The sequence below is a fragment of the Apodemus sylvaticus genome, chromosome 18 (assembly GCF_947179515.1).
Source record: "Apodemus sylvaticus chromosome 18, mApoSyl1.1, whole genome shotgun sequence".
NCBI lineage: Eukaryota > Metazoa > Chordata > Mammalia > Rodentia > Muridae > Apodemus > Apodemus sylvaticus.
In genome coordinates, this window is record NC_067489.1 from 54,961,291 (window position 1) to 54,970,214 (window position 8,924).

The 8,924-nt window shown below is 46.7% G+C and overlaps 1 protein-coding gene across 2 annotated transcripts in view; it reads right to left on the reverse strand.

Annotated features, from left to right (window-relative positions):
- Positions 1-8,924, reverse strand: part of Galnt7 (polypeptide N-acetylgalactosaminyltransferase 7) — a 126,497-nt gene that overhangs the window by 116,811 nt on the left and 762 nt on the right. The window lies entirely within an intron of this gene.

The window sequence follows — 8,924 nt, forward strand, 5'->3', positions numbered from 1 at the left end:
CTGACCGTACATATCGTTCAGTCTCTCCAGGCTCATCTCTGTAGGGTCTCCAGGACTGGCCATGGTCTTTCATGTTTGTACACACTTTGCTCCTACGTCCTTGTCACGGTATATCCAAACGGGCACTGTGCTGATGACACCCAGCTCCAATTAATCATGATGCTGGTTCTCTGAAATCCAAGAAGCCCTAGTGGAGGAGGTTAATATAGTTCTTATCTCAGCCACTGCAGCTGTTTACATACGGCTGACAATTCTGTCGCAGGGGTGTATGTGTGTCATTTTATTTATCTAAAACCACAGGCTAGTAACTGAGATAGTCATCTGTTTATCCTGCAACCCGGGACACTAGAAAGGGAAAGGGTGACAATGGCTGAAGGACAAAGAATAGAAACTGAAACCATCACTTTAGTAACAGACCACTGACCTACACTGCGGACGGCTGCTCTGACTGCATCTCTAAGTTCATCAAGTTTATACTCCCTCAGATGGAGACACCCCAGATGCACGTTCTATTTCTCAAGACACTCCAGCTTCACTCTAAACTTGGGGATTTTGCACTTCCTGTTCCCTTTGCCTGGAAGACTTCAGATTCACAAGGCTTAAAGTCATTCCCCAGGCTCCAGCTCTACCTTCTTCCCAACCCGCCATCCCAAAGGATCCTCTGCGTTCACCGGCAATATCCGGTACCGCACGGAGTCTGTCTGAAACTGTCCTGCTACGGTCTGCAGAGCAGCCTTTCAACATGCGCCCGCTGAGCATGTTAAAATCAGAGGTGAAGTGCTGAAGTGTGAAGGTGGAGCGTCCCCACGGGCTCCCATGTGTCAGGGGCTTGCTTGGCTAGCAAGGGAGTGACTTAGGAACTGAATGAATCTGAGGGTTCAGAGGATGCATTCCCTGTCAAATACACAACATGGTGGCATTACATGGAGGTAGGACCCAGTAGGGGAAGCAGGGCAGTGGGCCCTGCCCTTCAGGACCATATCTTGCCCTGACCCTCGCTGTACTGCTATCCAACCACTGCTTCCTTGAAGACAGTGTGAGCTAAGGCTCCTCCACCTGTTTGCCCTCCCAGGGTGCTGAAAGCACTGACTTTGTGAAACCAAACCAATCCCACCTCCTTGTTTAGCGTAGAGAGTCTGTCAGTGGTGAAAATCCTGCGATCCTGACCGTCAGGTTGGAACACTGGGGAGGAGACACTTGCTAAGGGAGCAATCACAAGAAGAGGGTTCACCACAGCAGCAGCGTCGTCCACGGAGCTGGGTTGGCTCAAACTGGCATTCGAAGGTTGTCACAATTAACACGGCATATAGGATATCCATGCCTGATCCACAGCGGGAATCCAATTCACCCTAGCCACGGTTGACACTGCGTAAAACTGTACAGCACGGCCAACGCCTGGAGCAAGGGGAGGCATTTAGTAGACGTTTAGCAAATAGTTTAAGGAGCCATAGAGTAAGAGGTGACGTGTAAATGTCACTAGCCATAGAGTAAGAGGTGACGTGTAAATGTCACTATCTCCTCAATCTCACTTCAAAAGGCTCCCAAAGCCTCTCTAAATGTTAAATCAATAGAATCCCACCCAGTTCCGTAGCCCCTTATTCAATCCCCTTCAAAATATGGTCAGGGTTCCCTTCTGCAGCCATAGTCCGCCATTCCTCACCAATAAAAGATGATCTGCTTTCAGACCTCACTGTATTCGTTTAGTCTATAACGTTCCTTCTGGCCTTTACCTGATCTAATCCCACCAACATTCACAGCCATCTAAATGCTATGCTTTCTGTTTTGTTTTGTTTTTTTTTCTCTCTCTCTTTCACCTAACCTAGTACAAAGCAGCTTAAAGATCTCCTTTTGGGGGCTGCTACATAGCCAGCCACACAGTTCACCTCTCTTAGGAAAGGCCTGACGTCCTTGACATTTCTACATCTCCATATTACAGCCCAGGCGCACACAGGAGGGCCACAATACATTATTTTGAACAAATGGAAGTTGGAGGTAGGGAGATGTTGAGGCCTTGATCTCTCCCTCTCTCCCCCCTCTCTCTTACACACACATACACACACACACACACACACACACACACAGGCACAATTTATTATTACAGACATTACTATGTGGCTATCAGGACACGCCTTTAAAACATCTTTACCACGTCACGGCTTACTTCCTTCTCTGTTATATCTCCTCTCCACTCCCACAGCAATGGATAGGGTTTAACAAACACTCAAAAGTTTTAAGAAACAATGGTTAGATGGGTATCATGTTTATTATGGTGTAGCAAGAGACAGGGGGTATGGACAGAGAGGCATTAAGACTGACATATGAGAAAAACCGCTTGGCAGAGAAAAACTAGAAACTCTTCTCCACCTGGTGAAGAAGGTGACAGGCAGCATGTAGGAGAAAAGCCCATGACACACATGCCTAGGAGGAGGTGCGTGCTGTGGAGAGACGGTAACAGTCACGGGGCAGAGCTTCAGAGTGTCTGTCCCAGCTCATCAGCCTGTTCTAACCTCCAGGAGTGCCTTTTCTTTTTCTTCCCAATAATCCTTTCCATTTCAAACCAATCCACACCAGTCCCAGAATATAATACCTGGACATCTCAGTGGACACTCTTCACACTCCTATCCCCACTTACTATGATAGCAGTGGCTCCCAATTCCTCCTAAAGTAGCATTAATAGACACTCCACCTTTTCAACTTTCCCTTCTTGTACTATCTATCTACCTACCTATCTATCTATCTATCTATCTATCTATCTATCTAACTATCTATCTATCTACCTACCTATCTATCATCTATCTATATACCTATCTATCTATTATCTACTATCTATTTACCTATCATCCATCTATCATCTATTTATCTATCTATCATCCATTCATCTATCATCTATCTATCTACCTATCTATTATCTACTATCTATTTACCTATCATCCATCTATTTATCTATCTATCTATCATCCATTCATCTATCATCTATCTATCTATCTATCTATCTATCTATCTTCTCTATTTATGGCCTTTATCAACTGCACACTAGAATCTAGATTCTTTATTTTGCTACTTTTGTCAGATTACATAACCAATCTCCAGGAGTAAGAATTAGTATTCAAAATATGAACAAAGACAATTATCTACTTTGAAGCTGAATGATCATAATTTCCCTGCACTCAGCTAATCACATTCTGCTGACCAACTAATTTTTTTCCCTTTATGTAGAACCACTAAGTTAGAATTTGCAAACAGTTGTTCACTAGCGGCACCAACTGAAAAATTGCTTTCTGTTCCCGATGCATTCCTTTCTCTTTCTCCAATTCACGCCAACCTGCCATGCTGCGGAATATAGAAGTCCACCCCTACCCCTCTCTTCTCTCCCATTCCACAGGGCTGGTCTACCAGACAAAGGAGTGATCCAAATCCAACCGACGTTCAACAGTTCTCACTTCCTCTTCACTGAAAAGCGAGCACTCCACAAATGGCAATTTTTAAGCCTTCTCTACCAATTGTTACTAACAAAACATTTGGTGGCGGTTAGGAGTTTCTTGGTCAACTTGAACCTCAACTGAGAAGATGCCGCCATCGGGTTGGCCTGCGGGGCAGTTTATGGGGGTGGTTTCTAGACTACAGATTAATGTAGTGTGGGAGCGCCTGTCCGGGGTGAGCAGTGCCACTCCTGCTCCTGATGGTGGGGAGCCTAAGGAAAGCAGCGGACAGTGAACCTGGGAGAGCAGGCCAGGCCACAGTCTCTCTCCAACCTAAAGTGTATCCAGTGTAAGCAGAAATACACCCTTTCCTCCCCAAGTTGCTTTTGGGCGTGGTGCCAACACAGCAACGGAAAACAAAGTAGGCCTCTGGGTGTTTGTTTATACTGCTACTGGGTACAGCTTTGTTTCTTCAGTTTTTTTTCTTTCTTTTCTTTTCCTTTTCTTTTTTTTGCCAGATAAGAGAACCTGGAGTTGTACTTGGTATCCTATGAGCAGCCTCTACAAAGCCTGACCAAGCGGGAGAAGAAGGACCATCTGAAAGCAGGCCGCTGCCCGGCCTGACTAAGACCACTTGTAGAGAACCTTTCCCACAGAGCTGACACACAACACAAGCAGCACTTTGGGGGAAATCTACCAACTAAATGCTTGGACTTACAGAGAGACCATTAAAAAAGGCAGTACCTAATTTTAGGTCATTTAACCAAAAAAAAGAAATTGATCACTAGCTTCTGTAAAATTAGCACCAAGGAGAAAGAGAGACAAAGACACACACACACACACACACACACACACCCAGAGAGAGAGAGAGAGAGAGAGAGAGAGAGAGAGAGAGAGAGAGAGAGAGAGGAGGGTTATGATTAGGGAACAAGAATTCCACCTCTGACCACTGGACTGAGCACAGTGTCCCCAATGGAGGAGCTAGAGAAAGGACCCAAGGAGCTGAAGAGGTTTGCAGCCCCATGGGAGGAACAACAATATGAACCAACCACTACTCCCAGAGTTCCCAGGGACTTAACCATCAATCAAAGAGTACACATGGAGGGACCCATGGCTCCTGATGCATATGCAGCAGAGGATGGCCTTGTTGGACATCAAAAGGAGGAGAGGCCCTTGGCCCTGAGAAGGCTCAATGTCCCAGTATAGGGGACTACCAGGACATGGAAGTGCTAGTGGGTGGGTTGGTGAGCAGAGAAAGGAGGGAGATGGGATAGGGCGTTTTTGGAGGGCAAACCAGGAAAGGGGACAACATTTGAAATGTGAATAAAGAAAATGTCCAAAATAAATAAATAAGAGTTCTGCCTCTGAAACAGTCAGTATTGTGAAGCTTTAAAAAATGCGCACCCCCCCCACACACACACACACACATGCGCACAAACACAAACGCTTTTGGTAACCTGTGAACTCAGATATCTGAGACTTAATAACCTGGGGCTTCTATTCCCATGTGGGACCTATACAGTGGAAGATCGAAAGTGCCTAAGAAAACACAGGCTTTCTGAGGCCTGTGGTCTGCACAGCTGGGTGAAGGCCGCTGAAGGCTTCTGCTCTCCGTAAGTAATGGTTTCTGGTTTCTCACAAACAGCATCTGAACCTGAGGCGAAGTTTCCGGGCGAAGAGCCCACCCTCACTGCACTGAAGGGACTGGCAGGACCCTGGAACCTGACAGAACAGTCAGTCCCTGCACCAGCGCCCAGCTAAGCGGGACCCGCTCTTCTTTGCAGCCTGTTCAGCACCTAAAACCGCTTGCACAGCGTTAGTGGCTGATTTAGTCCCCCTGAGAAGGCCTTGAACTTAGTCGCCTGGTTATCTGCACAGAAAATTATCCGTTTGCACACAGGTCTCCCCAGTATCGCACATCTGAACAGACACTCTAAAGCTAAAGACCCGTCAACATTTCCAGTACAAACCTTTCTTTTCCAAGTTTATGACTTAGCATGAGAACAGTCAGGGGAACACCTGGAGAAGATGGTGTCCCTCTGGAACACACCAGTTTTATTCAATAAGTGATGACCTTAAACTATGCATTATCAATGCATAATCTTGTCTTCCTAGCTTGTCCTGATGTGATAGTTATCATTCTAGACTTCTCCACATCTCCCCTTCCACGCCCACTTTCCAAATCTTGGGGCCTTTACATCTCTGGTTGCACTTGAATCAATTTACACAATCTCAACAACCATCTGGCCAAACAATGTCGTGTGTGACTCAAACTATGGGACTCCTGTCATCTGGTCTACAAACCAGCACATACCTACTTCCTTACAGGGAGCTAGAGTGATCTTTCCGGAACATGAATATTATCTCTTTCACTCTTACACCCTTCAGAGGCTTCCTCCACTTAAGATGTAAACTCTTAGAGTGGGTTACAAGACCTAGCCTGTTTGTAGCATGGTTCTATTTAGTATCACTCTCTGCGGTGGTTTTAATATGCAGTGGCTCTGTTCAGAGGTGTGGCCTTATTGGTGTAGGTGTGCGGGTGTGGCCTTTAAGACCCTCACCCTAGCTGCCTGGAAGCCAGTCTTCTCCTAGAGATCTTTTAGATGAAGATGTAGAACTCTTAGCTCTGCCTGCACCATGCCTGCCTGGATGCTGTCATGCTCCTGCCTTGATGACAATGAACTGAACTTCTGAACCCACCCGTAAACTTGTCCCAGTTAAATGTTGTCCTTATAAGACTTGCTTTGGTCATGGTGTCTGTTCACAGCAGTAAAATCCTAGCTAAGACACCGGCCGGCCGTGTTTCATTGCATTGACCTTCCTGTTTCTCATCTTACCCTTTTTACTTCAGGTCTCAGAGCCTTTGCACAGGCTGCTCCTGCTCCTTCAGGACTGCTCTGCCTCACACGCAATTCAAACCTTTAGATTTCAGCTCAAAAGTCAGTTCTTTAAATAAGATTTGCATACTCAAACCTCTCCATTTTCTTACTTCCTAAGGTTTTCCCTCATAACACAAGTGTATTCGTGCGTTTCTTTCCTAGCACAATTGTATTTGTGTATTTGAAAAGGTTTGATAACATGTATTTTTCTCACCAGGTTGCAAAATCTGTGAAACTAAAGCAAGAAGTGTTTCCTTAAATAGGGAGCACTGTACCTAGTATACAGCAGGCATTCACAAATGTTTGACTGCATCAACAAAAATGATCATGTAATAGTGTTAGGGACATAGCTCTCTTGACAACATGTTTGCTGACCATGCAAAAGAGTCTCTGGCACACTACACATCCAGCATGGTGATACATGACTGTAATCCCTGCACTCAAGAGGTAGAGGCAGAAAGATGAGATGTTCAAGGTCACTTTCAGCTACACACAGAGTTCAAGGCCAGGGTGAGATACAAGAAATCCTTTCTCAAAAAAAAAAAAAGTCAGATTGAAATGGTAAGGTTATTTAAAGTATCATTCACCTCAGAGAAACACCAAGAGGCTCAGAAGAGGGAAATTTTGTCTTCACCTCACTGCTCTACAAAATTAAAGCAAAGACATCTTCAAAGTACTCTTTAGTTCTGGTAATAACAGTTCAAGACAGAAGTGTCCCGGGCTGGACAGAGCCACAGGCGTATCTGGTGGGAGCAGAGGCAGAACTTTCATTTGGTAAGGTGGATTGTTCTGGCCTAGCTCAGGCCTTCCGGCGGGATCCAAAGAAGTCACAGATAGACCCACATCCAAGAAAGAGAAGCCGGTCCTCATGAAAAAAAGCTGCAACTACAATGGAAAAGTACCACAAGATAGAGGAAAAACCCCGGACTCGGGGACTCCACATCAGAACCTTCTCCAACTCTACCCCAGCAATGGGTCTCAAGCAGGCTCCCTTTAATCGGAGGGAAGAGACAGCCCCTGAAGAACACTCTTACGAAACCTTAAATTGCTGTAGGTTACTATTTGCTTATAAGTTACCAATGTCTCCTGATACCTAAGCATGCTTTTTAATACTGCTCTCATAAATCTTGAAAAATCTTTGTCTATCTTGGGCAAATTATAGAAATGACAAGGTAGACTCGGTCCATTGACAAACTTACCAAATAAGTTGGACCCCCCAAAAATAAGCTATGCTTACTTCACAGACATTAAGGTGGACATTATAGTTTATTACAGATCAACACTAATAAACCACCTAGGAAGGTGTAATGATGTGCCTCTACTTCTTTTTCCAGCTTTTTGAGACTAGGGTCTCATGCAGCCCTAACTGCCCTTGAACTGTCTATGACCTTCAGCTTCCCAAATGCTGGGATTACAGGCAGGCTCCACCTTGCTGGGTCCAATCATGACTTTAAAAGGATCAGGACATTTTGCACATAACTAGTTTTGGCAGGTTTCCAATTTCCTTCTCAGAAAAATGGGGCTTAGGATTTCCAACGTCATATAACGCTTTTTATATAAAAGAGCATTTGATGACTTGAAAAAATCGGTTTCGATATTCAGCTCAACTCAGTTTGAGAGCATATATATATGTGTGTGTGTGTGTGTGTATTCCAAACACTGTGAAAAGGAAAAAAAATGTTTTATCAATTTAGACCTAGGTGGGACTCTTCAGTAAAGCCTGCCTCAAATACTGCAGTTTACAGATTAAGTTGTGTCATAAGCATCAACTAACTGATAAGGGGGGACCCCCTCTAGGAGCCTTACTCTTGGAAGGTCGCCGCAAGCTTTTCCCCCTCAACTTCCTGACGCTAACTTTCCAAAAGTAAAATTAATAAAGTAGATCCATGTAGATGCAAAACTGATTTTGCAAAAGGCACTTTCTTAAGAGACTCCTCCCACGGCTGCTCAGCATCTGTGTCCGGAACTCCTAGTGTCTTCCACTCCCTTCTGAGTCTACCCTGGACTCGAGGCAGAGGGCTTAGAGGGATCTGAGGACGAGGAACTCAAGGGGGTGTGTAACGGTTCACCATGGAGAGGGTGGGGTGGGGGTACAGCTGGGGAAGTGGGAGCGGAGCAGTTCGCGCCGCCAACTGCCAGGTGAGCGTAGCGCAGTGGCCGGATCCCGGTAACTAAAGTTCCGAGCAGCCTGACTAAACCCTCAAAGCCGGGCACTGTCAAGACTAACACCAGCACCGAGGGCGGCAGACGGATGCGTCCCAGCGGAGCGCGCCTCTCGGAGTCAGGCTGATCGAGTAGGCAGCGAGGGGCGGCCAGGAGCCGGCACAAGTTAGGTCCTCGGCTGGAGCAGCCCAGCTAGGGCCGGGGGAGGGGAGCCGGCTCCCACCCGCAGGACGAGGGTGCGCAGCGGGCGGACCCCCGGCGCCTGGGTGCGGGGATGCCGATCCCGGCGGGGACCTGTCTCCCACCCTGTCCGGGTATCGAAGGGTCAAGGGGTGCGGGGCGAGGCCTCAGCTACACGTTGCACCCGGCTCCCGGCTACGGGAGTTGCGGAGAGGCGGCGCCGTGGGCTGGAGCCCGAGGCGGGCAGGCTGGGGGCGCCCCCGCGGCGAGCACCCGGACTGGG